Source organism: Apis laboriosa, unplaced genomic scaffold (assembly GCF_014066325.1).
Source record: "Apis laboriosa isolate Shangri-la unplaced genomic scaffold, ASM1406632v1 scaffold49_cov149, whole genome shotgun sequence".
Taxonomy (NCBI): domain Eukaryota; kingdom Metazoa; phylum Arthropoda; class Insecta; order Hymenoptera; family Apidae; genus Apis; species Apis laboriosa.
The window spans coordinates 920,883-943,013 of record NW_025223500.1 but is presented as its reverse complement, the minus strand read 5'-3'; the positions used below and the strand labels follow the sequence as shown (position 1 = coordinate 943,013).

The following is a 22,131-nucleotide window of genomic DNA, read 5'->3' as shown; positions in this document are numbered from 1 at the left end:
CGATTCAAAGTTTTACTGTATATATTATATGTTCTATTGTGATATTATTACGATAAAATAAGTTAAAAAATTAAAAAAGAAATTACAATAAAATATTGTTAAGGAAGAGAAAATCTTATTAAGAATTACAAATAATAGAAGAATATATTAAACATATATATGTATTTATATATATATATATAGATTATTTATTCATTCAGTTTAAGAATATCGTACCGTTGCGATTTTCCGATAATAACGAATACATTAGTAAATAATTACTACACAAAGAAACTTCTAAAATTATAGATATTCTTCTATATAATCTTTTATATAATCTCTTCTTCTGAAGATTCTGTTTTGTTTCGTGCAAATATTTACAAAAATAAACATTATTTTAGTTAGAAATTCTCTTGCACACTGAGTGTTAATGTATTTATCAATTCTTGAGATCGATACGAAATACGAAATAAAAATTAGAATACATGTCCTTTATTAAGATTTACATTTATTATAATATATATTTATTATAATATATAATTTTGCGTTAGATGAAATGAGATAAAATAAGACATTTTTAATACATATTTGAATTGCTTGTAAATAATAAATAATAAATAAACCTTAATCGATATTTTTATACATCAACTTTGTGTTCGTTTTGATCTCTAAAACGAACCATTTCTCGAATATATTAACTACGTATATTTTGTTATGTAAAAGGAAGCTTCCGCGAATTCAATAAATAAACCTTTGATTTGCACACGTGAAAACAATGTTAATCCGTATATTATGTAGCCGTTTGATCGTAACCGTGAACCATGTACCGAGCAAACGTGCAAATGGTAGAGTATATAGCATGATTTAGAGCGAATGTGCGTGCAGTCGATAGAATTTCAAACTGCAACGGTTTCCATTTCGCACGTCCCAATAGTTCACTGATTGACAATTGAATTGGATTATCGGTGAAGAATCAAATCATGATTATTATATCGATACTTTTGTCTAATTTTGAATTGTTGTTCCGTGTTGAATTAAGTTAGTATGTGCGATTGACGTGATCAATAGTACGTACTATGCGTATGCTTTTGCAGCATATAAATTAAGCAATTGTTGGACTTCAACATTTTTTTTTTTTTTTTTGAAAAAGAATAATAAAGAAATTGTTATGTTTATAAATTGCTGGCTGGAAAAATAATTTTTCCGTTTTTTTTTATAACATTTTTTTTCTTTGCAAAAATAACTCAAAATTTGCAGTTTCTAAATTATTAATAAAGGATAAACTATTGCTACTTGTAGCAATTTTTACATGTAGTAAAAAGTAGTATATCGATCAATTTCAATTCTCAATGAACTTTAAACTGTAAATGTAATTTCTCGTCAATTTTTCGATGTTTTCAATGAAAATAGATGAATACGATTATTTCTGCATAGTTAAATGATCAAAAGTTTAATTGTCTTTACGCGGAAGATGTCGAACGACTTCGATTAACTCGGTCGGTAAAAAGTGTATACCTTTGGCTTTATTGATTCGTTTATAAATATTTAAGAAAAAGAACGATGGGAATATAATTAAGAAATGAAAGAAAGATATGGAATAGCATGCTCTGTCGACCATGATAAACACAGCTTTTTCATTAAATGATATGGTTTTTGATTAAAAATACGACAAAAATTTGAAATAAATAAAGAAATAATAGACCGTGAAAATAATTTGATGTATTGAAGCGTTAGAAGGCAGCACGTAATAGAGATCGGAATCTTGTTATTTTTCCATTTTATAGAAATATATCTATGTTTCTGCATGCTTGCATCCACCATGAATTCAATGGTTTTGATAGTTTCACTTTTCAATTAGCCCGATGGTAATTATCATCTCATAATGCGATTAATTGTTATAACCTGACTTTCATTGCATTTTTAACATGCTATATATAAATTACATTAGAGAATTATGCGTATAGAAAACGAATACAATATTTTTTTTGTCTTTTAGAAATTTCTTTCTTCTTTTAGAATTTTTTTCTTTGATAAAAAAAAGGAAAAGAAATCTATACAAAACTGTACGAAACCTTCTAATTTCAAAAGAAATGATAATTGAAACCGAAGTTTCTTTTTTCTTTAATTCTATCTTATTTGTTAACTCAGTCACACCCTCTATCCGGTAATTCCTACGTTTCAAACACCGCTTCTCGAATGTCAGGGATTACGATCTGTAGAGAACGACTTAGTCCGACATATCAGGACTACAATGCAATTAAATGTTGCACGGTTTACGTAACAACGTATCTCGCAAAAAAGGCCACCTCGCTTTGGACGTTGAATAATGACGTTGGCGTGGGAAAAATTTCGAATTGATTTCTATATCTACATTTACAAAAAAAAAGCAACAAAACAAAATAAAATCAAATTCTTGTGTGTGGTAATATTATGAAACAAAATTTAATAAAAATAGCAAAAATTGAATATGAATATCAAAATAACACATATAGAGTACCAAATTTGAGTACCAAATAAGTACATTTGGGAACATTAATAATAAAAATATTCAATAATTTGAAATATTTAAAAATATGAAATTGTTTCTTAAATAAACTCCGTTTTTTTAATCTACTGTCTATTTGGAAACAGATGGCACTTGCGTAACTCTATTATTTGGATATAATAGTAGTCAGCTATTAACAAGAATAGTTCAGTCATTTTGTTGTTTATAATTATCTGTTTATAATGAGTGCTATAATTAATAATTCCGTCAAGTGTGAAATATGAACAGTGATCCGGTTTTTAATGGAAAAAACAATGCTGTTGAAAGTAAGATAGATAGTGGTGCCATTTATTTCGAAAAGAGCGGACGAATATTCATGATGAGGAACGTAGCGGCCATCAATCAGTGATCATGAATAATATAATTGAAAAACCAAGAAATCATTAAAAATCATCGACTAACATTTTCACAATTATTTAGGCTTGCATTACAGAGATTAAAAAATTACGATGAATTGAAAAACAGCTGGTATTTCAGCTTCAGGTGATGAAATCACTGATGAAATCCAATGAAAAATATTTAAGTCAATAATGATTATGTGAAAAATAATAAATAAATATAGTTTTTATATATGTCAATTATCAATTAAATATTTTTTTTCAATATTTCCATTTTCTATTTCTAACATTAACATTTTGTTTTTTTTAATCTTTTATAATAAACAAAAGTTTATATTATTTTTTGGTATTTTATATTTCAGATCAATTTAAAAAATGATATTATTGTTATTGTTGTTATTGATCGAAAATTTCAGGATAGTTTTACTATTGCGGTCGTGTATATTTGCGTTTATTATCTCTATAACTGTAAATTGTACAGTCCGGTATGGTTACCACTACGCGAATAATTTCTTCGCACAGTGCACTAATTACTATTAATAACCGCCATCGAACGTTCATTAAAGCTGGTATGCAAAGTTACATGAACCGTGCATTCGGTTTCATCATCAATTTTGTTATGCATTTCGATAATATCCTCATCAATATTTGGTAAAGAAATTGTTTCGACAACATAAACATTTAGATACTTCTGCTGCAAATTATTTTGTAATAATTATTGTCGAGCTTTAACAAATTAAATAATTTGATTTTATTTTGGCGAAAACTTTTTCAATTGAGTAAAATTAAGAGAGAGAAAAATCAAAAATGTATTTTTTGAAATATTTATGTAACGATATATCGATATTGTTATAATAATTATAATTTAAAATATTTAATAATTTTATATTATATTAAAATTGTATTTTTATGTATTATTGATTTTTTTTTAAATTCATCTATGCAGAAAAATTTGTAATGATATATCATAGTATATTGAAAGATTATATATTTTATTTGCAGTTATCATTATTTAAAATTCCCATAACTAAGTTACTAAACTTTTTTAGAGATTAAATGAAATGCTAATTGTTCCGGTTATTTTTTATACATTAATCATATTCACATCATAGATCAATACAGATCATTTCCTTTAATTTTACCGCGATGAATATTATAACTATTTAGTTCTTCAATAACAGTTAACATTTTAGATTTTTATGCCTTGTGTGAAATATAAAAAAAATATAAGAAATATAAAGCTAGCTAATCAATCTTCTATTCCATCTATCTTCTTTCGATCCAGAAAATTCTTCCATTAATCAGTCCAACAAAAAGAAGCCAACTACTTCGATCGATAACCTTTTTACTAAATAACACGTGAATATATTAAGATAATGACTGTAGTCACGCGCAATTGAAACTAGAGCAACAAAATGTCTGCCTTCTTTCGACTCACCTTCATTCAATGGATTCTTTCTATGGCTCGAAAACGAAACACACTGTGAAATCAGCAACAAAATTCTATTTACATGAACAAAGACGATTAAAATGGCGGCCAAAAAATATCTTGAAAACTTGAAAAACTTGATTTATTTACGAGAACAAGCGAATTGTCTCGATGCTTGGACATATTACAACTCGCCTTCCTTTCGATTTGCGCAATCTGAGAGCCGGTCAGTCGCGTGTCTCCGCACCTTTTCCAGAAGAAAACGCGGAATTCTTGTCGTTGGTAATTTAAAACTTGCTACGATTACATCGCCGATTGAGAAATTACGATCGAACAGAGGGTTAATTGTCCTTGATTGATCGATCGCTTATTTGGAACGAGCGATGAAAGGATTTATTGCTAAGAGTGTGTTGTCTCTGTAGCGACATTTCGAAGACATTTTACTCTCTGCTGCGTGAGAAATTGGAATTTAACCGTATTTAGAATCGGTGTTTATCGGCGAGTGAATTCTTGGATCATTGGAGTAATTCTATCGTCAACTTTCGAGATGTTAAAAGCCGTGTTCTATCGAAGAAAGTTGGAATTAAACACAATAGAGTAGAAACAATTGGAAATTTCACCGTAGAAACTTATTATAATAGTGGCTCTAATAACTACCTTCGTAACATTGAACGCGAGTTGAGGCAACTAGGAAACAATTGATTCTAGAGGTACTGGATAGGATATACCAAGTTCAAGCTTCAACTTCAAGTTCAATCTCTTCGATCTTTTTTTTTTTTTTTTATGTAGTAGAAAAGTTATTTGACTAAAAGTATATAGGATTTTAATTTATAGATATAAAAAATATATATTCAAGGAAGAATTTAATGATTTCAAGGGAATCAATTCTGGAATAATTAATTTCTTTTCTAAATGAATTTCATATAGATTAGATTTATAGAAAGATGATACACGTTTTTTTTATTTGTATTATTTGTGTAATTTTTAATATATTAATCGATGTATTAACTCATTACTTGTTGCAGAAAAAAAATAATATTAATTACAATATTTGTCGAATTAATATATTTTTTTCTATATAAGTAGTTTAATATTTTTTTCATAAAAAAAATAATAAATTACAATGATTAAAAATTATTTACAGAAAAACTAATCTACACCAGATCAAATCTCTTCTCGAAACCATTCAATTCCTGTTTAAATCATTTTTTATACAGAGGATAGTTTAAAATAAAAATAATTTATATGTATATAGATTAAAATCGAACACTCTTTTTATTACTTAAAAGAAACGAACAAAAATCAATCTAAATATCGTAGCGTCGGAATCCTTACAAGACAATCGTAAGTTTCTCCATCGTGTAACCGATTGTTTTTCACTAATTAACGCCAAGATACCTTTTATTAGTGTTCCAAGAGATTATTCTATGAAACGTTTGATGCGATGGAGATATTACGCGTGCTCGATGAGATCCAGGTGCGTCGACAATCGTTGGGGGCCATTAACGTCAATGGAACGCGAGTGGCGACACTCGAATTTGATTTCCGTGCTCCTTTCATGAGAGCGCGCCTTTAATGGTCTTCGAAGCTGTCCGTTTGGTCCGTGGAAATTAAACGAAAGGGGAGAACGTCGATTAGGGCGACAAAAGGCTATAATTTGCCCATATGTCCCGATATGCGGGTCTCGAGTTTCAAAGACGACTTTTGTAATTTAAACCAAAGCAAGTTTAGCAATCAGTCTAATAATTTATTATTTAAAGAAATATTTTATCTTCTTATATAATTATTAATATAGTTTCTTTTTTGTAATTTCTTTTTTTTATTCGAGTTCGTTTTAGAATAATGATATTAATAATTATTATTGTTTTTTATGTACGTATGGGCCACATTTTTTTTTTTCTTCACATAATTCTGGTTTTCATATGTTGCATAACGTTTTTCACGCTTCGTTGGTTATTCTTTTTTTATTGATTACTATTAACCTATTTAAAATCAACGATACATACGTCATGCATAATAAATTACGCTACTATTTCTTCGATATATTATCATTGACATTTGATCATTTCCAAGACACGAAACGAATTATAATATTGATATTAAAATCCAAAATGATAAAAAATTATTTATAGCTCTTTTTTTTTATAGCTCGATATTACACATATGAAACATAGTAATAGACATTGCATTTATTAAATAATTAAATAATAAATATATTTCGTTTTTCGAAACATGTTTTATAAATATTAATATATGCAACAAAATATGCTTCATCAAATCAGTATTGAGAAAGAAATATTACACAATAAAATACAATATTGTATCAATAGAAATGAAAAACCAATCTACATAATTATCTCGAATATTGAAAATTATGAAAATTGCAAAAAAGTACAAAAAAATTTATTTTTCATGATATCATTATATAATTAATACATCAGAGTCTTCAATTTTCTCTATCCAATCAGGTTAAACCGAAAAAAAATAGATCGGTCGATTAATAGCCTTTCATGTATACCTTCATGCCGAATCAACTTTTCTTCGGCCAAAGAAATAATGGTATCAACGTTGAAATCCGTCCGGTACAAGACCGTATCTCTGTACAGGGAGCGTAAAAGGGTAGAGCAAACTCCATCGTAAATCTGCGCAATTAAAAGGAAGTTTGTACATAGACGAGGCTTACTACGGCCAAGTCTTTGGATCGCGATCGTTCTCTCGAGCGAAGCGTGCAGGATTTAACTAAGCAGCTGCAGACTTTCACACCGAAGAAAGAACACATTTTCCGGGCCGTTCGATATATAGTCGAGAGCGGACAGTGGGAACGACAGATGCTGAGTTCCTTTTATGCGCCACGCTTATGCGCTTTGTGGTCACGTTGGTGTCCTGTCGTGAATGACAAACACTTCACGGGGTCGTTAAATAACACGCGTGTATATGCACCATACGTAGAATCCTTCTTGGTGAGGTTACGTTTTGCGTGCACTTTGGTTACCGACCTGATGGGTCGCATGGGTTTTACAACGCAACGAAACGTTGCACTTTACAATTTGTTCAATTTAAGAAGTGACAATCTTTTGGTATTATATAATCCTTGAAATGTTCTCTCACGAATAATATCTCGAAATCATAATATTGAGATTAATGAAGAATTAATTAAATTTAGAATAAAAAATGAAGAATTTGATCTATAGATTCAGATTGCAGTTCTAGTTATGAATACTAATGTATTCAATAATCTAAATGAAAGAATGATTGGTCATGGACTAAATGTAACTATATGAAATGGAAAATTTTTTTTCATTAAAGTATTAATTTGATTCAGAAAAATAAAGAATTAATAAAATTGAAAATACATAACTTTGAATAATTGATATAAAAATTTCTAAAATTAATAATATATTTTGAATCAATAAATTAATAGGAATAATTGAAATAAAATTTCTAATAAAAATACCTAAAAGAGTTAAAATTAAATGACCAGAAATTAGATTTGCTGATAAATCGAATAGATAAAGTTCATTTCGAAAATTTATTCCGATTTTTTTGTTTTTAAAATGTATTTATAATGAATTTTTATAAAATATGTTTTTTAATGAAAAATATTTTTATCGAAAAAATATATATATGAGCAATAATTCTGAGCGTCGATAGTAAAATGTAAGTAGTAAAACAAACATGCATGGTCACTTTATCGAGTAATTGAAAGATGACACACTTATACATTGATTAGACTCGATGCCTAAGGCTATTGAATTTGTTATGTACTTTTTATTTGTATTATTTTATCTAAACAATATATAATTTTTTTTTGTCATAAAATATAACTTATTTTCTCTAGAGAACAAAAATTTTGTTTTCATCATTGAATTCTAATTTATTAAAAAAAATTATTTTATTCTTTTCCTCGTATGTAAAATTACATAAATTTTATAATGAAATAAAAAGAAAGCACAAAGACATCTGTATTTTTAAAAAAAAATATTTAAAGATATTAATTTTAATAATCGTTTTCAAAACTGCATATTTTTCCAGATATTTCCGGCCGTTTCTTAAAAAACGTGATATTGATATTATCATTATTTTTTAATATCCTCTCTGAGATTATAAATAATTTAATATTAATTATTTATAGTTTGTAAAGATTTAATTTCAAGTTTCTTTAATTAAAGAAAAACACCTCCATATTTTTTTTATTAAAAGTATAGAAACAGAACAACTTCATTAATAATGATATAATCAAATCATGTAATACAAGAGATCACTTTGACTTTTTCTAATGTAAATTATTTGAAAATAGATTTCAAGGATCAAATATTGAATTTGATATCAATCATTCTCAATCGGTATTAATTTAGTTTGAATTCATTTGCAATTTCAATATTTTGTTTTTCTAAGAGTATGGAAATAACCACGTGATCAGAATACTGCATTGCAGTATTTCCATGTCTCTTATGAAGCAAAAGTATGGTACGCAAGAAGAATAAAGGTGCAAGGGCACGGTGAACACGTGGGGTAAGACTTGACTATGTAATAGCGTGTTTATTGCTTGGCTTCTTATATATCTCATTTTAAAACTTTCGTAAATTGCACGCACGTTTCAGGATTACATTTCAACTCGAATAATTTGAAAACTCGTTCGATTTCTATTAGAAATTATGATTAGAAATTATTTGAAAAATATATCGAATTATATAAATGATAAATATAATTTTATGACATATCATGAAAATAATATAGCATACTGAATATCGTATGGAATGAGAATTAATTGTATTATTACTCGGTAAATCAGTTGAATTCATCAACAATTGACTGGCTACAAGATAGCGCGAAGTACATATCGAGCAACTAAACTGCAACGCTTTCTTGATCAGGATAGATCTGGATCATAAATGAATGATCGTAGAATTATCGTTTGTGCTCGTACAACGATGCCGTTGCTTGCATTCTAATAAATTACTCGAAACGAATTATTGGTGCGCGATCAAACTATTTGCTTTTTAATTTATTAGTCTTGATCTGTTCTTAATTAGTCTTTGATTTTAATAAAATATTAGATGCATAGTTGGCTTTTTTCAATAATGAAATATTAGTTCTGATAAATGATTAAAAGGGAAATTAAATATTGCAATACAAAAAAAGAATATTTCTTTTAAAATTTAGAATTTCTTCTTCGTTCTTATGTTAATATTCAGATTATGATAATATTCAAGAAATTTTCAAATCCAACTAGTTCGTCATTCAACATATAAATTTGTCGTTGATTTACATTCCAAATTCAAAATTTTATTGCTAGAAAATTAGAGAAATCGGAAATTGAATATTATCGAATAAATTATCAAATTATATAAATATTTTCGAAGAGATAAATTTTAACCATAAAATTAATTTTCCATAATATTAATATTTTTCTACAATTTCAAAAATAATAAAACACTTTAAACGAAAAAAAATATTTCATTTCATAGAAGGAAATTTTCTTCAAGAATTTTTCCTCGATGTAAAATAGTAAAAAAAAATAAAGATATTTTGGATGAAACTTTTATTAACTAAACAACAAATATTTGATTCACAAATGTTTCAATTTCTTCCTAACATAGATATAAAAAAGCGACAAGATAACATTCAATCTTCTGATTCAAACAATCTTATTTGTATAGAATCCAATAGAATAGAAAACTCATAACTCATTTAAAGAAGCATCATTGACCTCAACCGGTAGAAATTTCACGTCACTTTCACAGCCTCACCACAAATATTTATGTTCTGCGAGAATCTTAATGAAGTTTCTTCTGTAATTCTTCGTTGTGTTTCCCAAGGGCAAAGAAACGAGCATCGAGGAGCTCGATACTCTCACTTTCGACGATTTCCGTCCACGGTGAACCTAATTCAGTCAAATAACTGAAGGCAATTTTCCACGCGTATTAGCGGCAAGTTGCAAAAAGGCAACGCGCGATTTCGCGATTCCTTCCTTGGAGCGTTCGATTTAACGATCCGACTAGAAATACCACTTTCAACACCGCCGATTGCCGTCCTCTCTAACTGTACGATCAGTAACTTTGTAACAATTCTAAACGAAGGAATTTCTTCGACCTTTAATGCGTAGATATTTTCAGGCCCGAAGGCACAAAGTTTCACAAATATTAATTTATATATTTTCTATTTAACAATACATATTTTCGTCTTTTATCTTTTCTCGATATAATATTTATTTTTCTCGGATGTTTATTAATGTTTGTTTATGGAATGTTAAGAAGAAACTTAAAATACACGAGTAGATAGTTATCGGATCTTTTGATTTAAATTTTAATCCTTAATTTTGTTCCTTAAACAAAATACTCATCGTATTATAAAATTATTTAATTGTAAAAATAATTTGATTAAAATTTAACGAAGTTTGAATTTATTGAAGGATTCATAACCAATCTTTATAAATAGAAAATATTATAAAATATTTCTAAATTATAGAATTGATATAAAAAGTAATACACTCTCCTTTACTTGAACAAAGTATTTAAAAAATTATTTCAACATGATGATTATTTTTTTCCAAAAAAATAATAATTGCTGATGCAACAGCAATCTTTCTAACTATATAAAAATATTCATACTCGTATTAATTATAAAATTACATAATTAATTTTTTTTTAAAGTTAAATTTATTCTAGAAAAATTAAAGATTTAAGAATACTTTTACCGTGTCCTTCTTCTGAAGGAAAACAAAGAAAAACAAGCATTATTTTTAATGCGAACTTTTTAATTTTTATTTTTATTTTTATCGACAATGAGTCAGAATTATTTTTATGACATTGGTTTCATTATAAGTCTCATTTTACGAAGAAAAATTTGACAAAATTTATGAAAATTAAAATTAATTACTTTAATATATATATTCCAGATTTAATCCTCTATATATTTTTCCGTTAAAATTGTTAAAATTGTTAAGATTGTAAAGTAATTGCAAAATAATAAATACCAAAATAATTGCAATCCTGTTAAAAAATCTACAGAATAACGATGTAACATACGATACGGAGATGTAGAATAGAATTTCATCTTGCACATAAATCTTTGAATCACGACAGCATTTCGCGTGGCATCACGTGGAATTTTCAACTCCACGTTTCGGGAACGTGCAATAGAATCGCGATAGGAGAAAGTTATCACGAACGGTGATTTGTTACCGGGAAGGTTGCCCGTCTACAGCTGAGAAACTTCTATCCGTCCACGAATACGATGGAAACAATAAGGTGTCGCGATCGCTTTCATTTTTCCACATGAAAGGGAAATTGAAGATGATCGAGTGTCGTTTATTCAGAGATTTTGATTAAAGTCCTAAACCTTTGATTTAGAACGATTTTTGATATCGTTCACTTGTTTCTTTCGTATCGTTTAAGTTGTGTACTGTTGATAAGGATCAATGATATTATCTACTTATATTTGAATTATTAATATTCGAAGAAGAAGGGATTAGTTAGAAGGAAAAATGTTATCATTGTTTACATCGTTAATGAATCGTGTTAACTTCAAAAATTAATTGCAAAGATATATCAATTTTTAAAAATAGAATGTCACTGTTTACAGAAAAGTCATTTTATGAAGGAATTATTTTACAAAATATCCTACTTTTGAAAATTAATATAGATTAAACAATTGTGATAATTGAATTGTAAAATATTTCTTAGACATGAATTAAAAAGAAACTACAAATGCAATTATTTTTATTAATTGCAAAGATATATCAATTTTTAAAAATGGCATGTCACTGTTTATAGAAAAGTCATTTTATGAAGGAATTATTTTAGGTTTACAAAATATTCTATTTTTGAAAATTAATATAGATTAAACAATTGTGATAATTGAATTGTAAGATATTTTTATTTCTTAGACATGAATTTAATAAGAAACTATAAATGCAATTATTTTTATTAATTGCAAAGATATATCAATTTTTAAAAATAGCATGTCACTGTTTATAGAAAAGTCATTTTATGAAGGAATTATTTTACGTTTACAAAATATTCTATTTTTGAAAATTAATATAGATTAAACAATTGTGATAATTGAATTGTAAGATATTTCTATTTCTTAGACATGAATTTAAAAAGAAACTACAAATGTAATTATTTTTATTAATTGCAAAGATATATTAATTTTTAAAAATAGCATGTCACTGTTTATAAAAGTCATTTTATGAAGGAATTATTTTACAAAATATCCTACTTTTGAAAATTAATATAGATTAAACAATTGTGATAATTGAATTGTAAGGTATTTCTATTTCTTAAACATGAATTTAAAAAGAAACTACAAATATAATTATTTTTATGAAAAATATTTTATCCTTTATTTTTTAAATAAATGTTATAAGTGAACATATGTGTAAATAATTTATCAAATTTTTCATGATTAAATTTTAAATTACAAAATAAATTTTGGTCTGATAGTTATAATTTTGTAAATGATAAAAGATTATATCATTAATATACATAAGTAAAAAAATTTACTTATATATTATACATTACACTATAATTTATTATGTATTATATACTACAATTTTCATCTTTAATTCTCTACTATTTTTTATTCTTTTTGTTACAAGCAAAAGCGAATCAACTTTGAATTTCATAATATTGAGCAAATTTCATCAAGTCAACTAGGCGAGGAATCATAAAAGATTCAATCATTGATGTTGAGAGATCGTTTCAATGCCAGAAGGAAATATCTTTTCATTCAAGCTGAATTGCCATTTAGCTATGAACGTTTCACTTCCTACGGATTCGAACGTAATCAAGTTTCAAAGAAAATTCCGTACTCGTACTTTCTCGCTACAGGTGCAAATAGCAAGTTGATCTATACCTTGACCAGGAATCTTCGCTTTCACACTTGTTTGCACTCATAAAAATATTGGAGAGGAATCGCTTATAAGATGAAAAGGTAAACTGTTTAAAATTTATTGTGTAAACAAATAAGACGAATAAAAAAGTTTTATCGATATTTTTATAGTTATATCCGTGGAATTTTAAGATCCAATAAAAAAAAATTATAAAATCATATTGTTCGATTTTATTCGATCGAATTGATTCTTTTATTTGATACGAAACGTTTAATTCCAATGTGTTGAATAATCAATTTGTAACATTTTTAACTGTAAAAAATGTAATGAAATATATTATTAATAAATTTAAAATATTATAATTTAAAATATTATAAATATATTATTAATAAATTATAAATATATTTATTTCGTCATAGGAATGCAAAAGATTATATAATGTTACTTGCTCTGAAACCAATGAATTTCCACAACAAAAAATGATGTAATCAAAGAATTTATGGCATAAATTCTATTATATCATGAATTCGTTTTAAGTTCACTTTGTACAATAAATATCTGATAATTGCAATGAAATTGCAACTTAACAACGAAATTTCATCTTCATTGAATGAGATTCGACACATTTATTATCATTTTTTTTTTCATACATTTCGATTTTTTTTTTCGCTATCCTTTCGACAAAAAAAATAAGTTAATATATTAAATGTTGAATGATTTTATTTTATTTCTATTTAATATTTGATATGGCAAAAATATGTTAAATCTTTTGTAATTATATAATATTCTTTAATTTTTTGAAGATATCCATAGATCAAAACAAATACAAAATTGATAAATAAAAATATCCGTCTTCTTTTATTAAATGAAAAATAATTTAATGAAGAAATTATTTTACGTTTACAAAATATCCTACTTCTGAAAATTAATATAGATTAAACAATTATGATAATTGAATTGTAAAATATTTCTTAAACAAAAAAAATGAATTTAAGAAGAAACTACAAATGCAATTCGTGTTTGATAAAGCAGAATGTGACAGAATAGAAATATTTTATATTCTAAAATCGATCTTTCAAGCACATCTCTCGAATATATTAAAATTCTGTATAACTTGACAATCCAATTTTTTTTATCATACACTTTCCCAAAAAAGAAATAATTAAAACTAAGTGAACGATTATTAAACGAATATTTAACAAATGTAAAATATTCGCAAATGTAAAATTTTCACGTATGCATGAAAGAGGCGCGAACGAACGAAATTGTAACTAACTACCAGATTTAGCTCCCACCCCCTTGCATTGTCGTCTCGAAATCCCGATCGCAGGCGGCTTTCGCAGGTAAGTGGCACTTTCTTGCATGAAATTCCACGATGGTCAACAACCTCGGTCGTACTAGCGCCTTTGATATATCGTGGAGCAGAGAAGCTCGTTTTTCGTGATCCAACGGGTTGGCTGTGGGCTTAGGAAAACCGTTTCGAACCGGGCCTTGAACGACGCGCATCTCTTTAACGGCTGACATGTCCGGTTCTCTGGATGGGAATCTGGAAAGCTACTGGTAGAACGACTTCGTCCGGTTGGGCAGGAAAGTTGATAGACGCGGAAGCGCGCTGATACGCGTGCATGATGTACGATCCGTGTTGGGGATGATTAAGAAAATAGTGGAAAGTTGAAGATGTCTCGGTGTATCTTATTTTTGTGAAAGAAGATGATGATCTGGAAAAAATATTTTATCGAAATCTTCGATAATTTTTATATTAAGAATTGAAAAATGCTTTTTTACGTATAATTGACATAAAATTTAAAATATTTTATCCATTTAATTTTCACAAGATGGATTATCGTATTTGCGATTGAGTTAGGGGAGAACTCGTCGAATGCTGAGCAGCTTATAGTATTAACTTTCACTTCTCTCATTAGATAGTTTTTTTCTTTAATAACAAACTGAATGTAATATTGTATTATATTATTTTAAGAAAAAAGTAAGTTAATATCCTATGAGAGAATTTAAAACCAATATTGAAAAAAAATTGAATAATCTTAAATTTTTCAAATTTAAGATCTAATATTATAAGATTAGAATTTTAATAATGTTGAAAATTTTAGATATTTTTTTTATTTGTAGGATATATTAATATTTCTAAATTTTCAAAAGTAATTCATAATAAATGTATGATATAACTAATAACGTTGTAAGATAACTCGAGGAAATCAACAAATATGAAAATGTATTCTAAAATTAAAACAATTTGATTTCACAATTTTTAAATACAGGAAGAAACAGAATATTTTTATAATTTCTTCTGCAATTCTAACTTAATAAATATTTATAAAAGTTTGGTATTTAATCAAGAATTGTTGAAATTCTTAATGAAAGAAACATAGAACATAGTTTGCAATCGGATGATTTCGATTGTAAAAATTCAAGTCATAGAAGGCTTTCTTATATAATGTTATGTAAATGTCATGAATAACCTATATTTAAAATATCTTTTTCGTAATCGTATTGTTTTCATAAATACATGCATCGTATGCGATAATTCTGGAATTACGGAAGCCGTTACCTTGCTTCAGTTATTTCACGCTTAATTATTTCAGATTATTACGAATTCTTTATTGTCTATTCGGTAATTTCTTGAAAAAAAATTAATTGCTATTTTTTCTTGATAAATCTAGATAAACATCAAGCAAACCTATGTTATACATAATTAAAAATGGTCTTAATATATGTAATTAAAAATAAGGAAAAAAAGATATACATATTTAAAAATCCATCTCGAAATATTAAGCAACAATTACGTAACAGTAAATCGTAAGAAATTAGAATTGACAATATTTAAAATACGAATATATTTTCTTACGAATTTCTTTTCGAATATAAAACATCAGATATCTTGCATAGAGGATATAAAAGTACTATTGAATTATAAATCTAATTATAAATCTATTTTAATTCAAATTCAATTACAGATTACAAGAAATGTGCCATTTTGAATCAGTGACAAGAATTTTTGTAGATTTTATAAAAAGACAATTTTTATTAAAATAGGAATGCTGACTATTGAGAAATAAATATATATATGTAAAAAATTATTGTTATTATTGATTGCTATTGATTTACGATTAATTAGAAAAAAGTTTAAGATGATAAAATAAGATAATTCTGAATTAAGTACTATCAATAACACATGTTATTTGGAAACGATTATTTATCCAAATATTGAATATATATTATGTATTTAAAAATTATTTTATCATTAGTATCATATGAAAAAAATATTATATTTCGAATATTTTTTGATATTTTCGAATTTGAAATAAATATAACTCGAGAATTAAAAACAGATAATCCTTTTCTAATTTCTATAAATTCGTTCCTTAATACTGACAATTGATGACGCGACACTAGCGCCATATGATTATTAACTATTAGTATCCAATATATTTATTTATTCCTTTATTTATTACTTTACTTTTTTATTTTTCAAATATTATTTTTCGAATTATTACATTTTTTTCACAAACATAATAAAAGTATATTTTATTAATTCTTAAATGTTGTAAATCATGCTTGAAACTAAGTATTTCATAATATTAAAAAATTAAATTTAAAATTTTTCACTTCATATAAATGAATGAAAATTCATTTTCACTTCATAATACTTTTAAATATTTTTTTTTAATATCCTATTTAAAAAAGAATATCTGGAATAATAATATAAAGCAACGATGATCAATGAATATACGTATAATAAATACATTAAGTCTTACAGATGAAACTTTTACAAATTCGCAAAAAAATTATCATACAAAACCAGTGATTCAATTAGAAAGTATATCCACAATCATCTTTGCACATTTGTTCGTAGGAATCATCTCGTAGTTATAGACAGCGTTAATTGACGATATATCGTGTTAATTGACTATATGTGCCGATTAATGGTTCACCGTTTCAAACCGCAGCCTCCGCGGCAGGCAAGCACCGGTCACGTTTTTAGCTAATCTGCTTTCACGCTCCAACAATTATGCACGACGAGGCGCCTTTCTACATTCCGCCATAATAACCAGTCGCGACCTGGTCGGTGTTCACTGAGATTTTCCTGTTGCGTCCACTAGCTCGTTACGCAACACCAACGCTTGGATACTTGTCACGTCACGATCCACTGATGACGATCGATGAATCGTAATTGCAGGTCGCGTGTATCGAAACGTTTCAAATATGCGTCCAAATGATAGTCTGGGTCGATTATATAAATCGATGCGTGTGTTTGTTTAACTGTCGGTTAACTTTCCGGCAAATGCGAACAAGAACCGTGAATAATTGTAATATTTGATTATGATTCTTACTGTGGGAAAAAAGACCGGAAAACGAGAAAGTTAACTATGCGTGTCACGAGTTGTGAAATCGTACTCGAGGTACAAGTAATTTCGAATTACTTTTCAATTATAACTTGATCGACGAGTCCATATTGTATAAGAATATTTATTAAAAAAAAAAAAAAAAAACACTTCTTGGAAAAATGTTTAAATTCTAAATCCGCGTTAGATGAAGTGAGATTAATTTTTGTGTTTATTTTGATTTATAAAATCGAAATATATCTTCTAAATATGTCGAATATACATAATTACTTTATATTTCATCATAATATCGATAAAATAAATTATCAAGTCAAATTATAAAAATATAATTTTTCGAATTTCTTTTTTCGTATAATTATAAAAGTTTGCCTTTCAAAATATTCATATAATAATATTATGAGGAATTAAAAGCAGGTAATTCGTAATTAAATTTTTTTCATTGAGATTGTTAACATTGTTTTGATGTATAAAATGATATAATTAAGAACAAAATATAAATGATTTCAATTTTTTTATAATCATGGCGTTACAATTTTATTCTCAAGAAACAAAAATGAATGTTATAAGAATATTAATTTATTATTAAATATTAAACTAACAATATTTAAGATTTAAACAGATCGATTAATTTCCATTATATCTATTATACTATATTGTATACCGTAATAAAAATCAAAATAAAAATCAAGTTATTTCGTTCATATTCAAACAACTGATCCAGATAAGAGGTAAAGAATAAGTTTTTACCTTAATTCGATGTATTTTTGACCTACTAACTTATTCTTTCTGAAATAATCAGAATTAGAAAAAAATATACATTATCAAACGACTCGTTACAAAAACTTTCATGTTATGGTCAATGAAAGAATTCGACCAACAGGTTATCGTGTCTCTAGTAAATTAATTAAACATAGCCGCGAACGAAGCGTGCATGCTAGGCGCTCGTAACGCGCTTATAAATATGGAAATATATAGCAAAATATGGTGTGCGCGCGCATACTTTCGCGGCGTTTCTTGCGTCAAAGTAACGCGAATTTCTCTAACGGGGACGCGATAGCTACCTCGATCGCCTTTTTTTCTCTCGTACGCTTTCGTACTATCGAATGCGGGCCATTCGATTTCATAAGGATGCGGGCGAATTTCCACTCGAATTCGAGTCGACCGATCCACCCGAATTTCGAGATTTCCGTTCGAGAGGATCGTGGACTGTGGATCACGAGGGAACGCGCCCCGCATAGGAATGATCTCGTTGATTAAACGCGATGAAGAGACGCCTCGTCAGTTTCCCTTGGCGATATTTCACGCATCGTGCCAGCCATTCGAGCGACATGCTATACAAAAAGTTCAATATCCTGATTGAAACTTCGTCAAGCATTCTAGTTACGTGCAATGGTATTGGCGCCATTCATTTTCATTACTAGTGTCTCGATCGAGATATTGGCGTTAAGTATGTTTTTTAAATTGATCGGTTTAATAAAATATTACATTTTCGTCGTGGGGAGATAATTATTTTAATTATTTTTAAATTAATTTAATTATAGAAAATTAATTTTTAAATTAATTTAATTATTTTTAAGTATTTTTAAATTAATTTAATTGTAGAAAAATTTTTACACGAAGTAAAGGGGAAAAGCGGAAAAACATATTTGAATGTGTGAATAAATTGGATCTGAATACGTAAACATGAAATTACCGTGTAAAAGATTGACGTGCTGATTACGACATTGTACTTTATAATAAGAATTTTCTATAATAATTTATAACATTATATTATCGAAAAGTATGAAATTAACAATTTTGTTTAATAATATTTATCGCTTTCAACAAAATTCTTCAAAAAATGTACGTAAAAAATAATGATCAAAATGCCAAGAATAATTCTAGGAAAATTCAAATTTAATTTTCAATAATGCAATATTGTAATATCATCAAAAATATACGTAAAAAATAATGGTCTAAATGCCAAGAATAACTCTAGGAAAATTCAATTTTATTTAATTTTCAATAATGCAATATTGTAACATCATCAAATTTTTAACTATTTACATCAAAATGAATTGGTAAAATAATATCCATTAACGTGTTACATAATTGACTTATAATTTCGATTACTTGGCAAACATAATAACCGCAATCCACTCGTAATTTTTTCAAATTTTACAAGAAGTCTTACCGACCAGTCTGACACGCGATCTTACTTTTACCGACACGTAACGATTTACACATTTTTTCCAGTTCTATTATATACTTGATACTAAAATTTCAGCGATATCGATACCGTTGAAACGATTAATTCCATGATGGCGTTAGTTAGCAATGCTCGTTAGGATCAAACTTCAACGATATCCTCGACACACATCGTTAACGTGCACCGCTGCACGTGTCGCAATTCTTCGTTCCAAAAGCAAAGAGAAGCATTTGCGATGGCTCGAGGCCCTAAGGGAGCCACGTGTCCGAGTAGTAAGGGCAAACACAGAAAGGCGAGGTATTTTCCTACCCTTCGAGCTTCGAGATCCTGCGGCAATGACGCTCTCAGTCGACCGTGAAGCACGAAACGTAGAAACTTTGATCAAGCGTATTTCTGGGAATGGAACGATTTCTCGAATTCAATTTTCTAAATACCTTCTGCTATCCCTTCAAACCTTTGAAACCTTTTTTTTCCCCGGAAATCGCCCTGATCAAGACTCGTGATTGTGTTTCGTCGGCTGATCCAAATAGCTGGTCTCGTGGATGAGCATCCATTCGATACATCAGGAAAGTTACGGTTCAATGGATTTAAAGGAGCACGTATTATTAGATCGACATGGTCGAAGGCGTAAATTTGTACCATAGGCAGTTGCATGTATCTAATTTATGGACGGATCACACGCTCTAATGTACGTGATGCGCTTTCGTCACGGCTACTCCATCGAGATCGTCCTTGTTCCAGGATCTTGTTACTGATCCATGTCCAATGGGATTTCATGCTTTCACGATCGTTGCTACGTATTATCTGGGAAAAAAGGATAATGTCACAACAAAATATATTGAAAACCCATCGCTCGAATCAAAAGTTTTATTTTATTGTGAAAAAATTGAGTTTTTTTTTTTTTTGATATCGAAATTAAAAATTGATATTGTGACAAATGTTTTGTCTGGATTATATATTAGATTTTTAAAATAAGAGAATCTTTGAATTTTATATCATTTTTCAAATAATAACTATTGTATTATATTATATTAGTGTAATACAAAAAATTAATCAAACTCTTCATATATTATTTTACAATGAAATTCACTTTCCTAAAAAATTTTGATTTTAATAAATGTTTATATGTAGAACGTAGAATAAATTATATGCATAGAAATTTTTTCAATTAAAATTTATTATCAGTTTTCAAATATAATTTTTTTTTTAATCTTATGAATTTAATTCTATCTAAGAATATTTTTTAATATGATAATAGAGCATTCAATTTTGAAATTAGATAAATTTTAAAGATTGATTTTATCTCTTCAAAGTGATATTCCCCTACTAAAAAAATTATGCTTTATATTCATAATGTTTCATATACAAAATTATTGTTATAACTTATTGTATTAAACTCATTGAGTGTACTTTTGCGATTGATAAATTTCAAGTCAAAATGTGTATCACTCTTACAATGGTATACAAACCAATGGTAGGCTCATAGATAACACCCCGTAGATTTTGTGTAAACAGTCTCCATGCACAAATAGACAATGTCGTCCTGTAGGGAGGAGGACGAACTCCTCCCTCGCTCATCACCGCGTTCCTTTCCCCATATGTCGATTTATGGTCTCGCCATTAGACACGGTTCCCTAGTGCACCGCGGGAGTTTCCAGTTCGATTCGCCCAGAACAGGATATCGTTTCCACCGAAGGAGCGGGGTCTTTATTGTTCTCTTTTGTTACGCCCAGACCGATGAAATACTTTCGTGTGTTTACACACAATATTGTATTCATGGCAAATCTGAACAAACATTGTTCTGGGGGAACCGCATCCGAGAAGAAACAATAAATCCATGAATAACGTGGATCTCATGCTCGTCTGGCGTGTCTGTTTGTTCTGTAGTAATCAATCTTCCGAGACTGTATGGTGATACAGTGTGTATCTTTTATTATAGCACAATCTCGATATCTTCAGTTATTATGAAATGAGCAAAAAGGAGAATAAACATTAAAGTATTTAAAACTAGTATTAATCGATTAACTTGATTAATTTTAATCTTTTTGTTCTTGCAATTATTTAAAAATTGAACTGGTTTACATTTAGTCAAAAGTATAGTTATTTATTATATTATATATTAAATAAAATATAAATCTTTTTAGGTAGTTTTGTAGTATTAAAAATGTTGTAAAATTAAGATTAAATATCACTGATAATTGAGAATTATTAAATAGTAGTTTACACCGATCAATTAGATCGAAAATAATCATTTGGTATATTTATATATATTGAAATTTGTGTAAATACAATTACAGAAATTTCGAAATAAGTATCTGTTTCACCTTTTAAATATATATATTTTCTTTCGAATATTTTATATATTTTTGAACATTTAGTAATAATTTTTCCGAAAATAAAAATCATCGATATAATTCAATTATAATGGTAATGAAAAATAATCGAAGGATAATTG

General features: G+C 27.7%; 1 protein-coding gene across 5 annotated transcripts in view; it reads left to right on the top strand.

Annotated features, from left to right (window-relative positions):
• Positions 1-22,131, top strand: part of LOC122716853 (puratrophin-1-like) — a 431,619-nt gene that overhangs the window by 401,957 nt on the left and 7,531 nt on the right. The window lies entirely within an intron of this gene.